This window comes from Mirounga leonina, unplaced genomic scaffold (assembly GCF_011800145.1).
Source record: "Mirounga leonina isolate KUSES-001 unplaced genomic scaffold, KU_Mleo_1.0 Mir_199, whole genome shotgun sequence".
In the NCBI taxonomy this organism is placed as follows: domain Eukaryota; kingdom Metazoa; phylum Chordata; class Mammalia; order Carnivora; family Phocidae; genus Mirounga; species Mirounga leonina.
The window spans coordinates 9,833,918-9,861,566 of NW_023270498.1; the positions used below are offsets into that span (position 1 = coordinate 9,833,918).

The following is a 27,649-nucleotide window of genomic DNA, read 5'->3' on the forward strand; positions in this document are numbered from 1 at the left end:
CAGTAGGAATGCTTAAGTTCTTCCCTCTCTCCAGAGGGACTTCCTTTTTGGGCTCTCTTCAAAAATCTACCCCTCCACCCCAGGCATCAAGCTTTCCCCACTAGGCCCTTGCTTCCATTCCATCATTATTGGAGTCCATGTAAACCCCCAGCTATGTGAGGTTCTTAAAAGAACCAGTGAGCAGCTCTGAAAATGTAAAAGTCTGTGTATCCATGAGCAAGCTGCTTGCACCCGTGAACCAGGGTGTTTCTCCTGCCTGCTTCTGCTGACCTGGCTTTTACCTGAAGCCCTTGAAGAGCCTTTGGAGTGACATGGACTTGGTGTTTATTTCTAGCTCTGCACATCCAAATTCTTGAGTCTCATTCACAACCTCCCTGAGGCTCAGCATCTTCACCTGTAGAACGGGAAAAGAAGGCTCATGCCATGTTAAATTAAACTGTATTCTTTCCTTCCAATTCTGCTCTATCCAGACTCTATCTGCCACATCCACTACAGATCTTCAACTTACAATGGAATTACATCCTGATAAATCCATTTTAAGTTAAAAATATCATAAGTTGAAAATACATTTTAATGCATCTAACCTCTAAACATCATAGCTTAGCCTAGCCTGCCTTACATATGCTCAAAACACATTAGTTTACAGTTGGGCAAAACCATCTAACACAAACCTTTTTTATAATAAAGTGTCTCATGTAACCTATTGAATACTGTACTGAAAGTGAAAACAGAATGATTGTATAGGTACAGGATGGTTGTAAGTGTATTGGTTGTTGACCATCATGATCACATGGTTGACTGGGAATTGTGGCATCACCAGATAAGTGAAGCATCATGAGAGAGTATCACACATATATCCCTAGCCCAAGAAAAGATCAAAATAAAAAATTTGAAGTACACCATCATGAAGTTGAAAATTGTTAAGGCCAGTCACCATAAGTTGGGGATTATCTGTCCTATCTCCTTCTCCTTTTGACTTTCCAATTATTGTACTTTTTTAAAATTTACTATCTCATTTCAGCTGGCCCATAATGACCAATAATTCTACAGCTGTTTGTAATAATCTATAAGGCCTGGTTCAAATGCCTACAGCACAGACAAAAGCTATAGTTTTCCTACTGCTAATGCCCCCTCTGTCTTTTTATCCAGAAATGGCTTGGCTATTGGCCAAAATAGAAATCTATGAACTGTATCTGCAAACGATTTTTTGAAAAGATGCATTATTGCTCCAAGCCCTCTCTGTTTTGGGAATTTTATCTTTTTTTATCCTAATTCACCTGTGAAAGAAAACCAATGTGGCAAATGAAGGAGCCAACCCTGAACATTCTTAGGTTCTAAAGTTTGGCCATTTCCCACTTCATCCTCTTTTTGCTCATGGGCATCTAAAAGCAACTGTAACATTGTTGGGGAATGCTATAAAAAAGACCACTGATTGAGGGGCACCTGGATGACTCAGTTCGTTAAGCATCTGACTCTTGATTTTGGTTCAGGTCATATCTCAGGGTCCTGGGATCAAGCCCCATGTCGGGCACCACACTCAGTAAGAAGTTTACTTGAGATTCTCTCACCCTCTCCCTCTGCCCCACCCCAGTCTCTCTCTCTCTCAAATAAATAAAAAAAATAAATTAAAAAAAAAAACTCCAAAAAACAAAAAACACTGATTGACCTGTGAGCTGGACCCAGACACTAACAGGCTCCTTGCTGCACAACCCCCATCCTTGGAATGTGGGTTTGCTTGCCTTTCTCACTCCCAGAGTCTGCTTGAAGGACATAGCCTCAAGATGGTGATGTGATGTTGAAAACAGCTGCATGGTACATGTAACTAAACCCATTTAGGGTCTTTTCATAACCTTTTAAGATTTAAAGCGTAGGTATGGGGATCCATTCATCTTACTGCTGCCCAAGACAAGCCTCATATGTAAGTTCCCTTTGTTACTGTTAAAACTGCCACCTACCAACCTGGAGTGCCATGCCTCTTTCTTCGTCTCTCCCTGCCCTCTACATATGGGGGTCCGGTTTCAGACTACACCTAGGAAAGCTCCCTAGAGAACTGTGAATCTACAAACACATGCTTGGACCAACCAATACATAAATGGCTCCTTCTCTCTGCCTAAACATGAGACTGTCCTAAACAAAGGCACTCCTGGTGTCCCAAGGGTCAGAGAAGGAAAGTTCCACAGGTCACCGTTCCATTGGATCCCCTTTCTTGGCTGTGCTGTAGGCAATAATTGTCCAATTAGGCAAGAATTGTCATAATTGTCAGATCTCTTGCACTTGGGCAGCAAGGGCAGGAAGAAAGCTGTTCAAGGCCCAATGCCTGGGTGTGAGTTGGAGTGATATATGCAGTACTCCTACAGCAACAAGCCTCCTCTTGGTTAAAAGTAAACTTCGCACAAAAGTAAACTTTCAAACACAAAGTAAACATTTTGCTTAAGCACACACTGTTGGGACTCTTATTTTTTGCTTTGGGCCATTGGTATGCAGCTCTGGCTCTCATTAGAATAATCTGGGGAGCTTTCACAAAAATACCCATAAGTCGATCCCAATCTTGACTACTTAAATTAGATTCCCTTGGGGGTGGAGCTGGGCACTGGTAGTGTTTCAAGCTTCCCAGGTTACTTTGCTGTGACTCAGAGTGAAGAGTCACAGTTCTCTCAATAACAATCATTTTAACTCCAAATAATCTCATTGTTAGGAAAATATTCCTTAGATCAAATCTAAATCTTTTCTGTGGCTTAAATATTTAGTCCAATGATTCATAACCCATTCTTCATCCGAGATTAATAATTTTATTTTGGTCTTGGCATTCTTAATAATAGCAGTGGATGTTAGCGGGCCTCTGCCCAATAGATGCCAGTAATAGCTAGTTGTGACAACCCAAAATATCTCCAGACATTGCCCAATGTCTCTCGAGGGACAAAATCGCCCTTGTTGAGAACCACTGATGTAGGGCTGCCATCTTCAGTTTTCCAGAGAGATACTGGACTGGTGTTATAATCTGTGGGCAAATTTATTTATTTTGGTTGGCACTGTTACTCAATAGGCCATTTATAGAAAGAAGATACTTTATTTATTATGTTCCATAGTGCTTCAGAAAAAACATGAGGCAGATCTTTTATAAAAAGAACTTCCATGAACTGAACTTGTTGAAATACAAAGAGTAGCTAACTAAAGGGAATATTTAGTGCAATTATGTAAGCTGGCAGCAGTTCCACAATGGGCAAGAAATTAGGAGTGTCACTAATGAAGGAGCCAATGACTAGAAGAAGGGGAATGTTATATACTCACTCACAAATACTTGCTGAGCACTGGCTCTGAGCTGGGTGCCGATGTCACAGCCACCACCCTTAAATACTGGGGCCATAGATCTCTAACCTTACAAGTCACAGTGCTTATGTTGCAAGTAGACAACCATAAGACAGGAAGTGCTATAGTGAGGTCCCCAAAGGCCCTTTATTTAATGAATGAATAAAGAGAAGAGCTGTGAAGGTGGGGAGGAGTCTGATGGACAGGTAGAGATGACATCCCAGAGGAGGCGATGCTTTAACTGAATCTTAACACATAAGCACACATCTGCCAGGTCAAGAAGATGTGGGAAGAACATTCCAGGGAGGGAGAGTACCATGGACAAGGGGTTGAAATTCACAGAATTCACGGGTCCCTTTGGGGACTGGGGGCTGCTCAGTATGTCTGGGTCATGGTGGGGGTCATGTTGTGAGATAAAACTGGATGGAGAAGTAGGATCCAGATCATGACCAGCCTCCTGGCCAGAGCTTGGATTTATTCCAAAGGCATCTGGGAGGAACTGAAGGAAGTGAATCATGCAGATGACAGACACACTGAGGTCTTGCATTTGAGGATTGTAGTAGTGCTGAGGAGGTGGCCCATACATATGTCAGACCTGAAGGTGGGCAGATCAGGTGAGACAAGTGAGATGTGGGGAGGAAGCCTGGCAGGGAAGGAGGAGAGGATGGCAGATCTGTGGACTGGTTAAATGTTAGTGAGAGCCATGGCATGTGGGAGAGAAAGAGGCCACAAATTCCCAAGATTGGATTCCCAAGATTAAGGGCATGTGGGAGAACTGATAGTTAGGAATGAAAAGAGGGGCTGAGTAACTAAATGTCCCAAAGTAATCAGAGAACAGAGTGATGAAAATGAAGGGTTGGGTATCAAAAGATAGTTGACGGTAAAGAGAGAGCTCGAGAGCTTGTGATATTTTAACAAGATCTAGGGTATAAGTGTTGGAGTGGTTGGTTGGTGATGAATGGAAATGAAGATAAAGGAAATTGAGGAGGTTAGGAAAACTAGGATGTCTGATAGGTCATTCATGTGGATCATGATCATCCATAATAATAGCAGGTCTTGGATAGAAAGGGAAGATGTTACCACAGGTAGAAAGGTCTTTACTGGTCATGGCAGAGTAAATAATGGTACTCATTATTGCCTCAATGAAGCTAAGATGATATGGATATCAATGTGAGGATGATATTATAATAAAAAATGAGGAAATAGTTGTGGGAAATTTAAGAGACATGTTCAACATGATTTGGAAAGTATTTTTCACTTGGGTGTTTAGGGAGGGGTATGAGAAAAAGATGACCCCAGTCTTTAACAGCAGAAGTATAGTATTTTATTTATAAACTTACGCAAGTTGAAAAAGGCTGAGAATCAAAAAATGGTAGGGATGGTTAACTTTGCTTTTGAAGAGGTAGGAGGACATTCAGGAGTAAGGCAGGGACACCAACTAGAAGCCAAGAATATATAACTGGTGATGTGGAGTAAGAATGGTCCTGTTTGGTGAAACAGGTCAATTAGAAGGGGCATCTAGTTTTGCCTCACCTCTACTGCAGTGGGGCATAATGGGGAAATAAGTCACCAGCTCTGTTCACAGAAGGCTGCCTGGTACCACCCAGCCAACACTATTACTCATTGCTAATGAAGTTAAATGGACCAGGTCTGCTGTTTCCTGTGCAAAAGTTCTTCAAGGAAAGAGGAAAGCAGGAAAGAAGTAAATGGAGCATACAAACTGCACGCTCAGCTCATAAACTGTGAACAGTAGCAGGATCAGGTGACCACTCCCCCCCATGTGGGGGCCCTGCAAGGGGCAGAAACCTGGTGACCCTCCATCTTTCCCCAGGAAGATCCATGATGGTGTCACCACAGGAGTCTACAGAGTTTGGTGCACACAAAAGTGAACAAAAAAGTGAAGATTGTTTTCCCTGAGGGTTTACTGAAGAGAGGGGGCTGAGATCTTTCAGCTCCAGGGCTGGAGATCAGGTGGGGCCATCTTTATTTTCATCCTCTGAAGTGGTGTGGAAAGCCTTCAGGGAACAAAAGCCACACAGAAGAATCCAAAGCAGCTCACACTGAACCCAGCCCCTGGCAAGGAGCAGTGTAACTCAGTGCAGGCAAAGACACCCTCCCCCCAGAAGACCAGCTGGAACAACAGATGAACACCAAGTTTATGGAGCACATAGGACTGCAAAACTCCAGTGCTAGGGGAAAATAGTATATGGAATTCGAGGTTTTTTCTCATGATTCCTTTATCTTTCAGTTTAAAATTTTCATTTTCTTTTTTCCTTTTCAACTAGTTTCTTATTTTATCAACTCTTTGTTTTTAAGTCTTTTTTAATTTTCACTTTTTTAATTTACATTTTATAGACATATTTTTCATTTTTGGCTTCCTTTCACTGTATTCAATTTTATTTTTGTATATATATAAGTTTTGCTTTCTTTAGAATTTTGATTTAGTGTCTTCTAACAAACAGACTGAAATGCACCCAGGACCAAGTGGATCACACTGTTTTGTCCACCTGAGAAATTATATTCTCTCCCCCTCTTTTTTTTTTTCTCTTATTTTTCTTTTCTTTTTTGGTTTCAGACTTCTTCGAATTTGTCTAGTGTACATTTCACTTGGGTCATGGGTGATATTTTTGATTTTGTTCTCTTGTTCATTCTTCTCTGGGCAAAATGACTAGAAGGAGGAATTCATAACAAAAGAAAGAATCAGAGGTAATTCTCTCTGCCACAGATCTAACTGATATGGATAGAAGTAAAATGTTAGAGCTGGAATTTAGGATAAGGATTATAAAGTTATTAGCTGGGCTTGAAAAAAGCATAAAAGATGCTAGAGAATCTCTTAGTGCAGAAATAAAATCTAATCAGGCCAAAATTAAAAATGCTTTAACTGAAATGCAGTCTAAATTGGATGCTCTAACAGCTAGGGTAAATGAGGCAGAAGAGAGTCAGTGACATAGAAGATAAGGTGATACAAAGGAAAGAAGCTGAGGAAATGAGAGAAACAGAACTAATGGACCATAAGGGGAGGCCTCAAGAAGTCAACGATACCATAAAGTGAAACAATATTAGAATTATTGGGGTCCCAGAGGAAGAAGAAAGAGAGGGCCAGAAGGTATATTTTAGCAAATCATAGCTGAGAACTTCCCTAATCTGGGGAAGGAAACAGGCATTCAAGTCTAAGAGGTAGAGAGAACACCCCCCAAAATCAATAAAAATAGATCAACACCCCAACATATAATAGTGAAGTTTGCAAATTTCAGAGACAAAGAGAAATTCCTAAAAGCAGCTCAAGGCAAGAGCTCCTTAACCTACAATGTTAAGAAACATTAGACTGGCAGCAGACCTATCCAGAGAGACCTGGCAGGCCAGAAAGGGCTGGCATGATAAATTCAGGGTGCTAAATGAGAAAAATATGCAGCCAAGAACACTTTATCCAGCAAGGCTGTCATTCAGAATGGAAGGAGAGATAAAGAGCTTCCAGGACAAACAGAAACTAAAAGAATTTATGATCACTAAAGCAGTCTTGCAAGAAATATTAAAGGTGATCCTGTAAGCGAAGAGAGAGCCCAAAAGTAACACAGACTAGAAAGAAACAGAGACAATCTACAGAAACAGGGACTTTACAGGTAATACAATGGCACTAAATTCCTATCTGTCAATAGTTACTCTGCATGTAAATGGGCTAAATGCTCCCATCAAAATACACAGGATATCAGATTGGATAAAAGAGCAAGACCCATCAATATGCTGTCTACAAGAGATTCACATTAGACCTAAAGACACCTCCAGATTGTGAATGAGGGGGTGGAGAATCATTTATCATGCCAACAGACATCAAAAGAAAGCTGGGGTGGCAATCCTTATATCAGACAAATTAGATTTTAAACCAAGGACTATAATAAGGGATGAAGAGGGACACTATATCATACTTAAAAGGGTCTATCCAATGAGAAGATCTAACAATGATAAATATTTATGCTTCTAACTTGGGAGCAGCCAATTATGTAAACAAATTAATAACCAATTAAAGAAACACATTGATAATAATACAATAATTGTAGGGGACTTTAACACCCCACTCACTGCAAAGGACAGATCATCTAAGCAGAAGATCAACAAGGAAACAAGGGCTTTGAATGACACACTGGACCAGATGGACTTCACAGACATATTCAGAGCATTCCATCCTAAAGCAACAGAATACACATTCTTCTCTAGTGCGCATGGAACATAGACCCAGAATAGATCACATACTGGGTCACAAATCAGGTCTCAACTGGTCCAAAAGCTTAGAATTATTCCCTGCATATTTTCAGACCACAATGCTTTGAAACTTGAACTCAATCACAAGAGGAAATTTGGAAGGAACTCAAATACATAGTGGCTAAAGAGAATCCTACTAAAGAATGAGTGGGTCAACAGGAAATTAAAGAAGAATTTTAAAAATTCATGGAAACAAATGAAAATGAAAACACAACTGTTCAAAACCTTTCGGGTGCAGCAAAGGCAGTCCTAAGAGGGAAGTATATAGCAGTACAATCCTTTCTCAAGAAACAAGGAAGGTCTCAAATACACAACCTAACCTTACACTGAAAGGAGCTGGAGAAAGAACAGTATATAAAGCCTAAACCCAGTGGGAGAAGAAAATTAATAAAAATTAGAGCAGAAATCAGTCAAATGGAAAACAAAAGAACATCAGAAGAGATCAATGAAACTAGGAGCTTGTTCTTTAAAAGAATTAATAAGATTGATAAGCCCCTGGCCAGACTTATCAAAAAGAAAAGAGAGAGGACACATAAATAAAATCATAAATGAAAGAGGAGAGGTAACAACCAACAAAGAAGAAATACAAACAATTATAAGAACATATTATGAGCAACCATATGCCAACAAATTAGGCAATGTGGATGAAATGGATACATTATTGGAAACATAAATCTACCAAAATTGAAACAGGAAGAAATAGAAAACCTGAACAAACCTATAACCAGGAAGAAAATTGAAGCAGTAATCCAAAATCTCCCAACAAACAAGAGTCCAGGGCCAGATGGCTTCCCAGGGTAATTCTGCTAAACATTTAAAGAACTAATACCGATTCTACTGAAGCTGTTTCTAAAAATAGAAATGGAAGGAAAACTTCCCAACTCATTCTATGAGGCCAGCAATACCTTGATCCCAAAATACGACAAAGACCCCACCAAGAAGGAGAATTACAGACCAATATCCCTGATGCCAAAATCCTTACCAAGATACTAGGCAACAGGATCCAACAGTACATTAAAAGGATTATTTACCATTACCAAGTGGGATTTATTCCTGGGCTGCAAGGGTAGTTCAACACTCGCAAATCAATCAGTGTGATACATTGCATTGATTGAAGAAAAGACAAGAACCATATGATCTTCTCAATTGATGCAGAAAAAGCTCTTGACAAAATACAACATCCTTTCTTGATTAAAACTCTCCACAGTGTAGGGATAGAAGGAACATACCTCAATATCATAAGAGCCATCTTCAAAAAGTCCACAACAAATATCATTCTCAGTGTGGAAAAACTGAGAGCTTTTACCCTAAGGTCAGGAACACAACAGGGATGCACACTCTTACCACTGTTGTTCAACATAGTACTAGAAGTTCTAGCCTCAGCAATCAGACAACAAAAAGAAATAAAAGGTATTCAGATTGGCAAAGAAGAAGCCAAACTCTCACTCTTCGCAGATGACATGATACTTTACGTGGGAAACCCAAAAGACTCCACCCTAAAATTTCTAGAATTCATACAGGAATTCAGTAATATGACAAGATATAAAATCAATGCACACAAATCAGTTGTATTTCTATACACTAACAATGAGGCAGAGGAAAGAGAAATCAAGGAATCAGTCCCATTTATAATTGCACCAAAACCCATAAGATAACCTAGGAATAAACCTAACCAAAGAGGTAAAGGATCTGTACTCTACAAACTACAGAACACTCATAAAAGAAATTGAGGAAGACACAAAGAAGTGGAAAAACATTCCATGGTCATGGATTGGAAGAACAAATATTGTTAAAATGTCTATGCTGCCCAGAGCAATCTACACATTCAATGCAATCCCTATCAAAATACCACCGACATTTTTCACAGAGCTGGAACAATAATCCTAAAATTTGTATGGAACCAGAGAAGAAGACCCCAAATAACCAAAGGAACGTTGAAAAAGAAAGCCAAAGCTGGTGGCATCACAATGCCAGACTTCAAACTATATTATAAGGCTGTAGGCATCAAGAGAGTACAGTACTGGCACAAAAAGAGACCCATAGATTGATGGAACAGAATAGAGAACCCAGAAATGGACCCTCAACTCTATGGTCAACTACTCTTTGACAAACAGGAATGAATATCAAATGGAAAAAGGACAGTCTCTTCAATAAATGTTGCTAGGAAAATTGGACAGCCACATGCAGAAGAATGAAATTGGACCATTCTATTACACCACACACAAAGATAAACTCAAATGGATGAAAGACCTAAATGGGAGACAGGAATCCATCAAAATCCTTGAGCAGAACACAGGCAGTAACCTCTTTGATCTCCGCTGCAGCAACTTCTTGCTAGACACATCTCCCAAGGCAAGGGAAACAAAAGCAAAAGTAAACTATTGGGACCTCATCAAGATTAAAAGCTTCTGCACAGCAAAGGAAACAACAAAACTAAAAGGCAACCTACAGAATGTGAGAAGATATTTGTAAATGACATATCAGATAAAGAGCTGGTATCCAGGATCTATAGGGAACTTAACAAGTCAACACCCAAAAAACAAAGAATCCAGTCAAGAAATGGGCAGAAGACATGAACAGACATTTCTCCAAAGAAGACATAAAAATGGCCAAAAGACATATAAAAAAATGCTCTGCATCCCTCGGCATCAGGGAAATATAAATCAAAACCACAATGAGATACCACCTCACATCAGTCAGAATGGCTAAAATTAACAAGACAGGAAACAACAAGTATTGGCGAGGACGAGGAGAAAGGGCAACCCTCTTACACTGTTGGGGTAATGGAAACTGGTACAGCCACTCTGGAAAACAGTATGGAGGTTCATCAAGAAGTTATAAATAGAGCTACCCTACGACCCAGCAATTGCACTTCTAGGTATTTACCCCAAAGATGCAAATGTGACCCAAAGGGGCACCTGCACCCCAATGTTCATAGAAGCAATGTCCACAATAGCTAAACTGTGGAAAGAGCCTAGATGTCCATCGACAGATGAATGGATAAAAAAGATGTGGTCCACATATACAATGGAATATTACTCAGCCATCAGAAAGGATGAATGCTTACCATTTACAGCAATGTGAATGGAACTGGAGGGTATTATGCTGAGCGAAATAAGTCAATCAGAGAAAGGCAATTATCATATGGTTTCACTCATATGTGGAACATAAGCAATAGCACAGAGGACTACAGGGGAAGGGAGGGAAATCCAAGGGGGAGAAATCAGAGAAGGAGATGAACCATGAGAGACTATGGACCCTGGGAAATGAACTGAGGGTCTCAGAAGGGAAGGAGGTGGGGGGAGGGGTAATGGTGATGGGTATTAAGGAGGGCACGTGATCTGATGAGCACTGGGTGTTATATGTAACTAATGGATCATTGAATACTACATCAAAAACTAATGATGTACTATACAGTGGCTAACTGAACTTAATAAAAAAATAAATAAAAACTATTGTCCTGGAACAGGGCTGTCGGCTAGGGCTTCTGTCATACTCACCACCAGTGCCAGTTTTGCATTTTGAAGAATGCTTTTCTTCCATAAATGTGACTTTTGTGTTTGTTAAACTATTCATCTAGTCCAGGTTACAAGTACAGTTTAATTTCTGATTAAATTACCTTTCAATTTCTAATCAATCTGGACTGAGGTTAACAATCTATTTTAAACCAATCAGAATTTGGTTAAAACCTGTTAGGGCTGGCTGATTACACTAATCATCTAGCATTGGCCTTACAGATCATGGGCCTTAGCCAGGCTCCTTTATTTATCTCTAGAGGATGAGGCTTGTAGCTTACCCTGGTCCACTTGCTCTGCTTGGTCATTTAGGTTTTGGCAATCTCTCTGACAATAAGTCTCATCCTTACCCACTTGTGATGTTGTTGGGGTGATTAAATGTGAAAACTCTGGTAACAGCCTATTAGTACTTGGCATCTAGAAGAATACTCTAAATGGTGAGCCCAAGCCCAACTCTTGTGAGTTACATATTAACCCACATCTGACCCTTCCAGTTGTCAGGGTGGTGGTTCGTCGTTTGCTTAACTGTAAGCTAATTTTTTGGTTGTTGGTACCTAATACGGACTTCTAGCCAGCCCCAGCACTAGAAGCTGCCCTGAGCTACCTGCACTGTTTGAAGTTCCTCTCACATGCAAGAGCCCTATTTTAAGTGCATGGTAGCTGGGAGATATTGAAGGGACCCAGTAGACAAAAGTGAGGCATAATGACTAATTATATCTACATCTACACTTCTCTGTGTTCACTGAAACCGTTCTGGTCCAAGCTTCATCATCTCCCACCTAGCTTCTGCACCTGCCTCCTCACTGATGCCCTTTCTCCCCCTCCTCTCTTTCACTCCACCCCCAGCATCAGCAGAGTATGAGTCTTATTTGTTCCATACCTCACCAGCATTAGTTATTGTCCATTTCTTTCATTTTACCCATGCTGGTGGGTGTGCGGTCGTATCTGCACTTTTAATTTTTAGTCCTGGATGACTAATGAAGCTGAGAAGCTTTTTATATGTTTATTGGCATTTGGACAACCTCCTTTGTGAGCTGCCTGTTCAAGTCTTTGCTCCACTTTTCTGTTAGTGTCTGTCCTTTTCTTCTTGATTTGTAGAGGTAGCGTGTGCTATCTAGATAGAGTTCAATATATTTTCCCACTCTGTGGCTTGCTCTTAATGTAGAATTTTGATGAACAGACATTTGTAATTTCAATGTCATCCAATGAACCAAGCTTTTGCTTTATGGTTAATGCTCTCCATATTCTACTTAAGAGCTTTTTTTTGGCTTCCATAAGGTCATGAAAGAATTCTCATATGTTATGAATTAGAAACCTTATTGTTAAACTTTCATAGCTAGATTTACAATCTATTGGGAGTTGACTTTTGTGTATGCTATGAGACTGCATTCAAGACTCATTTGTTTTTTATATGGATAGCACATTGACCCAACATCAAATTTTGAACAGGCTATCCTTCTCTTACTATATATTGCAGTATCACTGTTGTCAAAAACAGTGATGCTATGTGTGTATCTAATCTGTTATTCTAATCTTTTCAATTAGCTATTTGTCTATTCTATGCCAATGTATACCATTTTAATTCCTGTAGCTTTATATTTATCATGGCATCTGGAAGCATAAGTCCTTTTGCTTTTTTTTCAAGATCTTCCTGCCTATTCTTGGCCTTTTGTATTTCTATATAGTTTTAGAATTAGCTTGTCAAGTGACATTAAAAATACCTCTTAGAATTTTGATTGGGATTTCACTGAATCTACAGATCAATTTGAGAATGAATTGACACCATACAGTATTGAATTTTCAAATCCTTAAATATATACTATCTTTCCTTTTTTTAGGCTGTTTTTAATTTCTCTTAGAAATTCACTTAGTATAGAGGTCTTTTACATTTTTGTTAGATTTATTCCTAGGTATTTGATGTTTGTGGTGCTATTTTAAATGGTATCTTTAAAAATTTTATTTTCTATTTGCATGCAGAAATACAGTTTGTGTTTATATATTAACCTTTTATTTATTTAGTGACATTAAATTCACTTATTAATTCTAATAGTTTATTATTTTACACTGTTCACTTACACAACAAAGTTATTTGAGAATAAATACAGTCTTCCTTTCCAATTTTGATATATTTTCTTTCTTTATTTTTGCCTTATTCCATTGGATGGATCTTTAGTAAACAGAAGTAAATAGAAGTGGCTAAAGCATGTATCCTTATCTTGTTCTCAATTTCAAGGTAAAGTATTTCAATATGATGTTTACTATAGATTTTATTCTTATTTTTTTAATATTTTAAATCCCCTTTCAGAGTGAAGAAGTTCTCTTCTATTCTCAGTTTTCTGTAACTTGTTAAAATCAGGAATGAATATTAAATTTTATCAACTACATTTTCTGGATCTACTAAATAAACATGATTTTTCTCCTTTATTAAATTTAAATAAATTTTAATAGCACATTTAAAATGAACACCACAGAAGACAGCTCGCCATTGTTGCTTATTTAAAAAAAAAATCCAATGGGGTGGCTGGGTGATAGACATTGGAGAGGGTATGTGCTATGGTGAGCGCTGTGAATTTTGTAAGACTGATGAAGCACAGACTTGTACCTCTGAAACAAATAATACATTATATGTTAAAAAAAAAAAAAAAGAAGATAGTAGGAAGGGAAAAATGAAGGGGGGGAAATCAGAGGGGGAGATGAACCATGAGAGACTATGGACTCTGAGAAACAAACTGAGGGTTCTAGAGGGGAGGGGTTGGGGGGATGGGTTAGCCTGGTGATGGATATTATAGAGGGCACATTCTGCATGGAGCACTGGGTGTTATATGCAAACAATGAATCATGGAACACTACATCAAAAACTAATAATATGGTGATTAACATAACATAATAAAATAAAAAAAATCCAAATTCTCGCAATGTCCAGAAAAATGTAAAAGGATTGTTTATAATTGTGATACAGTTGAATTATGAAAATTTGTTCACTGAAATGAGACTGGGGGCCTTTGACTTGAACGCAGCTATAGTCACTCCAATAGTGGTGAAGAGCAGCTAAAACTTCAATAAAAACCCTACCATCTTTCTGGCTGGCAGAACAAGGTAAAGGAGCCCACTGTAACCAGTATCACCAAAAAGTGAAAGAATGCCAGAAAGAAGAAAGGCAAAGAAGGAAAGTGCCAAATTCTTTTTGTAAACTCAGCCCAAGTTTCTGGCTGATCACAGAATCATATATGCACAGGGAAAATGAAATCAGCTTGCAGTTAGGTCTTAAAGAACTGAACTGAAATCTGAACTGCTGGCCACCACATTCATGGCAGTGTGAGCCTACCCAAGTTAATTGCCCTATCACAAAAACAACAAAATAACAAATAACAACAACAAAAAAAGGGCATGTATGTTAGAATTATCAGAAAAGGACTTTAAAGCAGCTATTTTAACTACACTCAGTGAGGGAAAATATACTTGTTATGAATAAATAGATAAGAAATATCATCAGCAAAACATAAATAACATAAGACCACACTGCAATTCTAGAATTAAAAAAATCTAACCTATGAAAATAAATCATAGTGAGTAGAGATAATAGTAGAATGGAGGTGATAAAGAGTCAGTGAAATTGAAGACAGATCAATAGAAATGATCCGATTACAAGAAGAGAGAGAATTGCCTTAGAGATCTGTGGGACAATATCTAAAGGTCTAGCATATAATACTTGGAGTCCAAGAAAAAAAGGAGAGAGAGCATTCAACAGAAAAATATTGGAAGAAGTGATGGCCAGACTTCACCAATTTGGTGAAAATGTAAGTTTATAGATCCCAGAAGTTCAGTGAACCCATAGGATAAATTAGAAGAAAACTGTTATGGGTTGAATTATGTTGTTCCCCAAAACATAGCCCTAAACATGTGAATGTAATCATATTTGGAAATAGAGTCTTTGTGGTGTAATCAAGTTAAGATGAGGTCTTAGAGTGGGCCCTAATCCAATGTGTCTGTTATATTTATAAGAAGAGAGGAATATGGACACAGAGACATATGGTGAGAATACCATTTGAAGAAGGAGGCAGAGATTGGAACAACACATCTACAAGCCAAGGAATAACCAAGACAGCCAGCATCACCAGAAGTGAGGGCGGAGGCATGGAACAGATTTTCCTTCAGAGCAATCAGAAGGAACCAACCCCAATTACTTCTTGATTTTGGACTTCTGGTCTCCAGAACTATGAAATAATACATTTCTGTATATGGCAGGAAAATGTATGTGGCAGGCCTAGAAAACTAATATAAAAACCATACCTAGGAATGTCATAATCAAATTTGAAAACCAAAGATAAAGGGACAAACTTGAACCAATCAAAGAAAAATGACACCTTCCCCATACAGGAGAGCAACAATGCAAATTACTGCAGATTGCTTACTAGAGACTATGGGGACCATAACACAGTGGAACTACATTTTTAAAGTCTTGGGGGGAAAATACCAGTCACCCAGGATTTTATATTCAGTGAAAATGTCTTCCAAGATGAAGATCAAATTAGAACACTCAGATAAACAAAAAACTAAGAGAACTGCCACCAGCTGGGCTCACTCTACAAGAAATGCCAAGAGAAGGATTTCATGCTGAAGGGGAATGATACCTGAAGGAAACTCAGATCTTCAGAAATGAATGAAAAACATTAGAAATAGGAAACAAATGGGGGAAGCATAAGGGACTGTACTTTTTCTTAACTTCTTTAAAATACATATTTTGGTCTGGCCTTTTATTTATTAGAGAGTGGGGAGAGGAGGGAAGGGCAGAGGGAGAGAGAAAATCTTAAGCAGACTCCACACCCAGTGCAGAGCCTGATGTGGGGCTTGATCTCACAATCTTGAGATCATCACCTGAGCCAAAATCAAGAGTCAGTCACTTAACCAACTGAGCCACCCAGGCGCCCCTAAAATACACATGTCTGTTTAAAGCAAAACTTATAACATAGCCATGTGGGGTTTATAATGTATTATAAAATGTACCATATTTGGCAACTATACCATAAAGGATCATGGGCACAGGTAAATGCAGGTAAATATTGTTGAAATGTTACCACATTTTTGTGAAGTGGTATAATATTAAGTCAATGTAGATAATGAAAATATAAGAAGGTATATTGTAGTCCTTAAAGCAACTACAAAGAAAGTAATGCAAAAATGTGTAGCTAAAAATCCAATAGATGAATTAAAATGGAATTCTAGAAAGTATTCAAATAATCCAAAAACAAAGAAAACAAAAAAAAAACCTGAAAAAAGAATAAAGAGGACAGACAGAAAACAAATAATAATAAAAAAAATAGACCTAAATACAACCATATGAATAATTACATTAAATGACAATGAACTAGACTCCTATTTAAAGGTAGAGATTATCACAGTAGGTGAAAAACTGTCTACAGGATATGCACGTTTTATATAGAACACAAATATTTTGAAAGTAAATGGACGAAAATAGGTATACCATTCAAATATCAAACATAAGAAGGCTAGAGCTGCTATATTAATGTGAGATAAAACAGCCTGCAAGACAAAGGGTATTGCCAAAGATAGGGTATTTCAAAGAGAGATATTTCATAATGTTAAAAGGGCCAATTCGTCAGGACAACATTACTATGCATGTACCTAACAAAAGAGCCTCAAAATACATAAAGCAAAAGTTGGCAGAATTGGAGAAAGCAATAATTCCATGATCATAGCAGGAGATTTAAACATCCTTTTCTCAGCAATTGATAAAAAGCTAGACAGTAAGAGCAGTACCTTGAATTTAATTTTTACAGACCACCACATAAAACAATAGAATACACATTCTTTTCAAGTGTACATAAAAAATCCACCAAAATATACCATATACTGCACTGTAAAACATGATTCAATGTATTCAAGTAGATTGAAATCATACCAGGTATGTTTTCTGACCACAATGAAGTTGAATTAGAAATCCGTACAAGAAGATATTTAAGAAAATCTTAAAATTTGGACTTTACACAATCCATTTCAAAATAATCCATGGGTCAAAGAAGGGATATTAAAAAATATGTTGAACTGAATGATGATGAAAATAAAAAAGATATCAATTTTATGGAATGCACCTAAACCACAGCTTAAAAGAAAATTAATAGCTTTAGAAGATCATATTAGAGAAGAAAAGTAAGTCTAAAATCAAAACCTAAAATGTCACCTTAAGTGGCTAGAAACAGAAGAGCAAAATAACCCTAAAGTAAGTAGAAGGCAATGAAGGAAAGAAATAAAATTAAGAGTAGAAATAGAAAGAAATAGAAAACAAAGAAAAATAGAGAAAATTATCATCAAGAGCTGGTTCTTTGGAAAAAAATCAACAAATTTTATAAAGCCATATTTAGATTGGTTAACAACAAAAAAAGAGAAAATGCAGTTCACCATTAAAAAAATGAGAAAAATATTATCCTTAATTAATTTATAAACATTAAAGGACAATAAAACACTATGTGGAACAACCCTATAAAAATTGCAGGAAGAAAAATGTCAATATTCCTTGAGACAAAATTACAAAAACGTACCCATGTAGAAACAGTTAACTTGAATAGCCCTATTTCTATTTAAAAATTGAACTCATGTTTTAACACTTTTTCACATATTTTAAAACTGTAGTCTAAAATGTCTTCACTCATACATTCTATTAAACATTTAAGGAAGAAATAACAATTATACACAATCCTTCCAGAACATATAAAAGCAGGAAAACTTCAAAACTCATTTCATAAGACCAGATAAAATTATACCAAAACCAGACTAATACAAGAAAACTACAGATCAACATTCTTCATGAATGTACATGTAAAAATCCTTAATAAAATATTAGTAAAAGAAACGCAACAATAGATAAAAATAATGATACATTTAACTAAGTAGAATTTATCTTAGGAATGCATGGTTGGTCTAATATTAGAAAATAAATCATGGTAATTTACCATATTAATAGAATAAAGGTGAAAATTGTGGAGTCATTTCAACAGGTAGAAAAAGTGTCTAACAAAATTCAAAATCATCTATGATCAAAAAAAGAACTCTCAGCAAACTAGGAATAGAAGGAAACATTCTTAAGTTGATGAAGAGCATCTACAAAAAATCTAGTATCAGTATACTTTATGGTGAGATATTGAATGTTTTCCCCCTAAAATCAGTAATAAAGCAAAAATGCCTTCTGTCACCTCTTCAATTCAACATTGTACTAGATGCTCTGGACATTGCAATAAGGCAAATCATCAAAAACAAACAAACAAATCAAAAGGCATAAGTTTAGGAAGGATTGAGTAAAATTACTTCTATTTGCTGCAGTATGTTTACTTAAATATCCTCACACAAAATAACTACTGAATTAGTAAGAGAATTTAGTATGGCTGCAGGATTCAAGATTAATATAGAAAAATTTAGATGTAGGCAGCAAATAATTGGAAATGAAATGAAAAAAAGATTCCACTTACAATAGACAAAAAAAAAAAGTATGCAAGACTTCTATACTGAAAACCACATAACACAGTTAAAGACCTAAATTAATGGAAATGTATCATTTCATAGAACGGAATAATTAATATTCAACAAATTTACAAATAAAATTCCAGAACTCCTTTTTTTTTTTCAGATTCAAAGGTCTTTATAAAATTTGTAAGAAAATACAAAAACTCTAGAGGAGCCAAAGCAATTTTTAAAAGAATTTATTTTTTAGAGCCCTGTTAGATTTATAACAAAACTGAGAGGGAGGCACAAAGATTTCCCCTATACCCCCTGCCCCACACATGCATAGTCTCCTCCGTCATCAACATCATTCACCAGAATGGCACTTTTTTTTTTTTTAACCAAGAATGAACCTGCACTGACACATCATAGTCACCCAAAGTCAACACTTTACCTTAGGGTTAATTCTTCCTGTTGTATAAGCTATTGATTTGGATAAATGTAAAATGAGATATATCCATCATCATAATATACCAAGTATTTTTATGGCCCTGAAAATCTTCTGCACTCTACCTATCATCCTTCTCCCCTACACATTCCTGGCAACCACTGAACTTTTACTGTCTGTCTCTAGTTTTGCCTTTTCCAGAATGTCATATAGTTGGAATCATGCAGTATGTAGTCTTTCCAGATTGCTTTTTTCACTTAATAATAAGAATTTAAGTCTCCACTATGTCTTTTCATGACTTGATAGCTTGAATCTTTTTAGTGCTAAATAATATTCCATTGTCTGGATCTACCACAGTTTATATATCTATTCACCTCCTGAAAGGCATCTTGGTTGCATCCAAATTTTGGCAATTATAAGTAAAGGTGCTATTAACATTCTTGTGCAGGTTTTTGTGTGGACATAAGTTTTCAAATCCTTTGGATACTGAGGACCTCGAATGCTGGATCATTTTGTGAGAGTATGTTTAGTTTTGTTTTGTTTTTTTTTTTTTTTTTAAAGATTTCATTTATTTGACAGAGAAAGACACAGTGAGAGAGGGAACACAAGCAGGGGGAGTGGGAGAGGGAGAAGCAGGCCTCCCGCGGAGCAGGGAGCCCGATGCGGGGCTCGATCCCAGGACTCCAGGATCACGACCTGAGCCGAAGGCAGACGCCCAACGACTGAGCCACCCAGGCGCCCGAGTATGTTCAGTTTTTAAGAAACTGACAAACTGTCTTCCAAAGTGAATGTACCATTTTGCAAGCCCACCAGCAATATATGAGATTTACTGTTGATCTACATCCTCTCCAGCTTTTGTGTTGCAAGTGTTTTGGATTTAAGCCATTCTAATAGGCTTACAGGGGTATCTCATTGTTATTTTAATTTGTATTTTTCTGATGACATAAGATGTGCAGCATCTTTTCATATGCTTATTTGCCATCCATATATCTTTGGTGAAATGCCTGTCAAGATCTTTGGCCCATTTTTTAAATTGACTGTTTTCTTCTTAATGAGTTTTAAGAGTTCTTTGTATATTTTGGATAACAACCATTTATCAGATATGCCTTTACAAATATTTTCTCTCAGTTTGTGGCTTATCTTCTAATTCTCTTGATATACTCTCTAACAGAGCAGTTTTAATTTGAATGAAGTCCAGATTGTCAATTATTTCATTCATCGGCCATGCTTCTGGTATTATATCTAAAAAGGCATCACCAAATCCAAGGTCATTTAGGTTTTCTCCTGTGTTAATTTCAGAGTTTTTATAATTTTGCATTTTACATTTAGGTCTATGATCCATTTTGAATTAATTTTTGTGAAGGGTATAAGGTCTGTCTCTAGATTTTTTTCTTTGCATGTGGATTTCTAGTTGTTCGAGCACCATTTGTTGAAAAGACTATCTTTGCTCCATTGTATTGTTTTTATTCCTTTGTCAAAGATCAGTTGACTATGTGGGGGTCTAATTCTGGGCTCTCTACTCTGTTCATCGATCTAGTTATCTTTTTTCCCCCCAATACCACATTTTCTTGATATTGCAGCTTTATAGTAGACCTTGAAGTTGGGTAGCATTGGTCCCCAGTTTTGTTCTCCTCCTCCAATAATTGTGCTGGATGTTCTAGGTCTTTTGTCTCTCCATGTAAACTTTAGAATCAGTTTGTCAATATCCATAAAATAACTTTTTGGGGTTTTAAGACTGCATTGAGTTTATAGATGGAGTTAGAAAGAACTTAATGACAATATTATCTTCCTATCCCTGAACATGGACTATATATCCATTTTTTAGTTCTTTGATTTCATTCAATACAGTTTTGTGGTTATCCTCATATAGCTATTGTACAAATTTGTTAGATGTATATCTAAGTGTTTCATTTGGGGATGGTAATATAAATGCATTGTTTTTAATTTCAAATTCCATTTGCTCATTGTTGGTATACAGGATAGCAATGGACTTTTTGTACATTAACGTTGTATCCTGCAACCTTGTTACAATCAAATCATTTCCTTTATTTTTTTTAAAAGAGTTATTTATTTATTTGAGTGGGGGAGGAAGGATAGAGGGAGAAAGAGAAGCTCAAGCAGGCTCCCTGCTGAGCATGGAGCCCAACGCGGGGCCTGATCTCATGATCCTGAGATCATAACCTGAGCTGAAACCAAGAGTCCGACACTCAACCAACTGAGACACCCAGGCGCCCCCCCACCCCAAACTGTTTGCTTTAAATTAATGCAGCTTTTTGTTGTATGTAATGAATTGTATTTATGTTTGTAAATTGTTCCTTAATAAACATGATAAAAATAATCATGTAAAGAGTATTTCCCATTTCCTCTAAATTTTCAAATTTATTAGCATAAATATTTTAATAATACTCATCTTTTTAATACAAGTACAATCACTACATTGTAATTTTTGTTAACTTTCCCTATCATGTATTTGTTTTCTAATTCAGTGATTTCTGCATTCATCTTCTCCACGGTACTGGTATAGTAGTTTAATCACAGGGAAACTCACATCACTGGGATCAGCTTATTTTCCAATTATCTGCATCCTACAAGTTTAGATATGTTATATATTCATTATTATTCAGTTCAAAATATCTTCTAGTTTTTATTATGATCTCTTTCTTGACCTCTAGATTTTTTAGGAGTTTTTTTGCTTAATTTTCAAAGTGGATGGGCATTTTCTAGTTGTATTTTTATTATTTATGTCTAGCTTCTTAAGTTTAAAAACATAAAATAGTATTTAAAATCTACCTCTGATAACTCCAATAATAGTCACCCATGTATTAAAGAGGGCACGTATTGGGATGAGCACTGAGTGTTACATGCAACTATGTATTGTTGAATGCTACAGCAAAAACTTATGATGTACTATATGCTGGCTAACTGAACATAATAATAATAATAATAATAATAATAATAATAATAATAATAATAATAAAAAGTCACCCATGGTCCATTCCTTTTGTTACTGAGGTCAGATACTATTTTAACGAATCAGGGACTGACTGGGCTGCTTGAGCTATCTTGAAATTTTCTACCATTGGTTGGCCCTGATTCCTTCACTGTAGCCAGCCAGGGGTCTAACTGAGAATCTACGGTTTTGCTAGGACATCTCCCCTTGGAGGATCCAGAACTTCACGTTTTGTCTCTTCAGCAGTCAAACTACAGAAAACTCCTCTTTGATCTTCAGCAGCTTTTGAAGCCTACTTTCTTGTCCCTTTCATAAAAAGCAGTTGCAGAAAGTTGACTCACTTGAAATTCCTTTCTCGCCAGGATCTTTTTTTTTTTTTTTCTTTAAAGATTTTATTTATTTATCTGTCAGAGAGAGGGAGAGAGCACAAGCAGGGGGAGCGGGAGAGATAGGAGCAGACTCCGCGCAGAGCAGGGAGCCCGATGCGGGGCTCGATTCCAGGACCCCGGGATCCTGACTTGAGCAGAAGGCAGACACTTAACCGACTGAGCCACCCAGATGTCCCTCTCTCCAGGATTTTGGCCACACGAGTCCTGTTGTCCTGACCATCTCTCATGATCACAAATCCTTTTTTCTTTTTCTTTCTAATTATACCTGGCTGTTCTAGGTATTATGTGTTAGTGTGCCATAATGCTGTTCCAGGACAGCTAGAAGCAGATACCAACTGTTTCCATTCTTGACTCTTTATAATCCATTCCGCACACAGCAGCAGGAACATTTGGATAAATTTCGATCAGAACATGATGCTTTCCTACCCCAATAGCTTCTTACCACATTTAGAATAAAATCCCAACCACTTCCCCTGACTTACAAGATGCTGGGCCTTGCCTCCCTCCCCAGCCTCATCTTGTATCTCACTCCCATCCCTCACACACGGTTCTTCTCCAGCCACAATGATCTTCCTGCTGTTGCGTAAGCCTGCCAAGCTTGGTACACTCAGGCCCTTCATACTAGCTGCTTCCTCGATCTGCAACATACATCTAACCAGGCCTTCATGTGTCTGGTCTCTCAGTTCATGTGACAGCAACTCAGAAAGGTCTTCCTGGACCATGGCTATCTAAGTTAGCTCCTCTCCATCATGTACATCATGTTACAATGTAGTATTTCCTTCGTGTTGCTTAGTTTCCCTTGCGATTGTCTTGTTAATTTTTTGTTTTGTTTTCTTACATTAGAATATAAGCTCTAGGAGGCAATGTCTTGTCTTCTAATCTTGTGACCAGATTGGAGCAGACTGATACTGTACATGTGTGGGATTAATCCACCCAGCTTTGAAGGCTGAGACAGAATAGAGTAGAGGCTGACAAACACCATGGCCCCAGGCTTGATTTTAATATTTGCTCAACCCACATGATATTTCTGAGAAGTTGCACATAGGAGTTCCCTGTTAGATTTAGAGGTTTAAATATACTCTCCACATAGGCACTCTGAATAAATAACCCAAAACTCTTCAGTTGCTGCCACTTTCTATTTAACTTCTCTGCGTGGTTATAATCTTATAAGTGCCCATTATATCCATTCAGGAAAGTAAACAGAGCTGAAAATCAAGGAGAGTTTTCCCTGGGTGAAAACAGTTTCTAATTACAGTAATAATAATAAAAAAAGAGATCAATCAACATGGTAGTCTTCTTTAAAAAATTTTTTAGTTGACATTATATTTAGTATGTATTTCTCTCAATTTTCCCTCCTCATTTTAAAATTCTGATAGTAAAAGGCAAAAGATTTATGCGATCTGAAGAGAAACCAGAAAAAAAAAAAAAGAAGATAGCAGAAGGGGAAGAATGAAGGGGGGGGATATCGGAGGGGGAGAAGAACCATAAGAGATGATGGACTCTGAAAAACATACTGAGGGTTCTAGAGGGGAGGGGGATGGGGGGATGGGTTAACCTGGTGATGGGTATTAAAGAGGGCACGTTCTGCATGGAGCACTGGGTGTTATATGCAAACAATGAATCATGGAACACTACATCAAAAACTGATGATATAATGTATGGTGATTAACATAACATAATAATAAAAAAAATCTGATAGTAAAAAAATAAATAAATAAAATTCTGATAGTAACTGTATTTTTCTAAGATTTAGCATGTTTTAATCAGCAAAAACATGTTTTAAGTTTGAACTTGCCTAAATTTGAAAAAATTGCATAAGATTTTAATGCAACATTAATCACAGAAATAAAATTAGCATTTAAACTATACACTAAAGGATATTCTTGCTCTTAAGTTCAGGTAACTTCAATTATTTCTCATGAATGTCCTTTATATGTTATTAGGTATATACAGAAAGTAGGACAGTTTGGTTCTCACTTACCCGGTTGCATAGAAATTTAAAGATGTGCATGAATTCTGTAGGAGCAGGGAATCTTCATTTCATTCACGAAGTTGCAATGTGAGACCCAGAACCCAACATTAGGTTTTGTTTGTAAGAAATAAGAAAACCAAACAATGAGAGACTCTGGACTCTGGGAAGCAAACTGAGGATTGCTGGAGGGAGGGGGGTGGGGGGATGGGGTAGCTAGGTGATGGGTATTAAGGAGGGTACATGTTGTGATGACCACTGGGTGTTATATGCAACTAATGAATTGTTGAACACTACATCAAAGACTAATGATATACTATATGTTGGCTAACTGAACATAAAAAAAAAAAGAAGAAAAAGAAAAGAAATAAGAGAACCACGCTGGATGTATGTAACTGGAGTAAGCCCAGCCCAATAGCTATCACTTCTCTGTGTGTACCATGAGCTCCAACCACATGGCATTTTTTTCTTTTTATTTTTCAACCACATGCCATTTCTATAGAGTTCCCCAAGTGTTTGTGAGATGCCTTGGTAGTTTTGCACATGCTATTCCTTCTACCTGGAATGCCCCCAACCCACTCCCCAAAAATGTCTCATCACCCATCAAGACCTAAGTCCCACAGCACACCATCTGGGAAGTCTTCCCTCAGTATTCTGCTGCATTCGGTCCATACCTTGATTAGAACATTTATTTCATTGTCTTGTCTCCTTCCACCAGCCTGAGAGGTCTTACCTATCAATCATTTTTGTGTCCTTCCAGAGGTTTCTGTTTCTACTACAGAATAGATACTCAGTAACATTTCTTAAATTAATAATCAGCCAGAAGAACTTCACCTGGCTTTCCCCATTAAAAAAGTTCTCACAGAACCTTCAAACTTATCTTCAAGGAGTAGTAGTTCATATGATTAGCTGAAAGACCAAACTAAACTTTTTGATAACTGCCTTCAGCCTTATCATCCAGTGCTATCAATTTAAACTTTATTTTCCTCTGAAGGGGAATAATGAATCTTAAATTATTTGTTCCTTCAATCCTGGCTATTCTCACCAATTATTTCTGGTCTCCTCACTGCATATCCGATAGAATCTTTGCATATCCGATGGAATCTATGGATACTCTCTCCAGAATTTATCTACAACCACCTACACAAAACATTGATCAGTATCAGGCTCTAAAGGCAGATGACCTGCTTCAAATTCTGGTTCTGCCATTTAATAGCTATGAAACCTGGGGAAAATTACTTAACTGCTCTGTGCCTTGGTTTCCCCATCTTTAAATGGGGATAATAATAGTACATATCTCATAGGGTTGTTGTGAGGCTTGAGTTAATTATATAAAATGTTTACACTGCTTGGCATAGTAAGCCCTATATATAAGCCTTATATAGCCTATTATTAGTAGGTTCCAGGAATTGGATATGATTCCTTCCCTTGAGGAGCTCAAAGGCTCACAGGAAAGACAGATGTGCAAATAAAAGACAGTATGATAGAGGTCTAGACAAAGGGGCAGAGAGGAAAGAGCACTTTCCTCCTGAGGCCCGGGGTGGGGGGGTCAAGGAGTGGCCCATAAGGGAGGTGGTGTTTTAGCTGAGTCTTGATGGATGAGCAGGAGCTGCTAGTTGGATTCATTGGGAACGTACATTTTAGGCAGACACGAGCAAAGACAATCTATGCAACCATGTGAAAGCATGAGGGGCAGTGGGGGACAGCAGCTACTGAGAGTGGTCTTAGCATAATGTCTGAGGTGTAAGGTACCGTACAGCAGAGCTGAAGCCCATTGCCCACACTACAGATTGTTTTATTCAACACCCATGTTCAACCACCCCTCCTTTTGCTCTCCTTACTATAGAGCTGGGGAACTGAAGCACTAGATTTTCCCAAACAGGTGAAGGTCTGTGACAGGTCATAGGGCTTTTGCTGGGAAGGGCTTCTCTTACAGAATAAAAACGCAAAGCCTTACAAGGAGAAGGCTTTTTGCCTCTTTGCTTTCTTCCTACCTGGAACTTGAGTTTGAGGCTTTAAAATAGGAGGATGAGAGCCATCTGCTAAGGGCGCAGTGGGAAGACCCAGAGAGCTCGAGTCCCTCGTTGGTGCTCTCAGTAGCTGCACTACCAGAACCACTTCCCTCTGGACTTCTTGGTTGTGAGAAATATCACAGCTGGCCCCACTTCCTCTAGCTTAGAGCCAAGTGCACCCATAACTACGCAAGTGGTAAGCCATGCTGGGACAGCAAAGTCCTTGGATGCTCTGCACAGGAGAGCATTTAGGGGTTGAAAGTGCAGATCTTCAGTCAAGTTATTTGACGTTGAACTTGAGAAATCAGTTATCCTCAGTCTGAGCCTCATCAGGGAGACGTGGCAAAACTTATTTTAGAACACCAACTTAACTTTTTTTTACTTATTTATTCAATTCATTAACCTACAGTGTATCATTAGTTTCAGATGTACAGTTCAGTAATTCATCAGTGCTCATTACATCACATGCCCTCTTTAATGCCCATCATCCAGTTAAGAAAAAAAAAAGAAAGAATACCAACTTTAACCACGGGATGCTGGATAGAATGCAGGAGGTCAAAAGCAGAGGTCTAGTGAGGGTTTGCTAGGATCTTTCCAGAGTGAAGTAAATCTTAACTAAAGACTCAGGAATAATTTCAGAACTTAAAGTGGATTCTAGCTGACAGTTTTAGACAAAAAACATTCTGATGGTGTTGGGTTTCTGAAATGTTCTTTGAGGACTTATCATACCTTTATGACTAAATGTTTTAGAACAAGTTGCTCTGAAGTTCTTCAGAAGAGAGAAACCTTTTTTTTTTTTCATGTACTATAAATTCCTGTAGCATCATGTATTATCCCCAGGAATGCAGTGAGGAGACCAGAAATAATTGGTGAGAAGAGCCAGGACTGAAGGAACAAATAATTTAAGATTCATTATTCCATGCTACCGGTATCTTCAGCGCTTTAGAATCTGTTGATAACCAAAGTAGTAGGAAGTTTAAGTGCAATTCAATTTCCTTTACGTTGCTCTAACTTCAAAGCTGTAACATTGCTCCTCTGTAAGGCCTGGGTCTGGGTTAATTAAGCCTAGGAAGTGGGTGGTGTAATTTAAGAGACAATGAACAAGATTTGCCCCCAAATATCTAATCACACTTTCTTGTTCAAGAATGCTTGAAAAGCCCATGTCAGAGATGACCTCCTCTGAAGAATAAAGGAAGGAAACCTGTCCAAAGCAAGTGCCTTGGGTAGGAGTAGCGCGTTCTCATCAGTAACAGCCTGATGAAGGTAACCGAGGCTCAGACTGAGGATGTCTGATTTCCTACATCTACACAACTGGTAACAAGCCATGCTGGGATTTCAACCAAGATTTGTG

General features: G+C 37.7%; 1 protein-coding gene across 3 annotated transcripts in view; it reads right to left on the reverse strand.

Annotated features, from left to right (window-relative positions):
- Positions 1-27,649, reverse strand: part of HECW1 (HECT, C2 and WW domain containing E3 ubiquitin protein ligase 1) — a 434,723-nt gene that overhangs the window by 116,435 nt on the left and 290,639 nt on the right. The window lies entirely within an intron of this gene.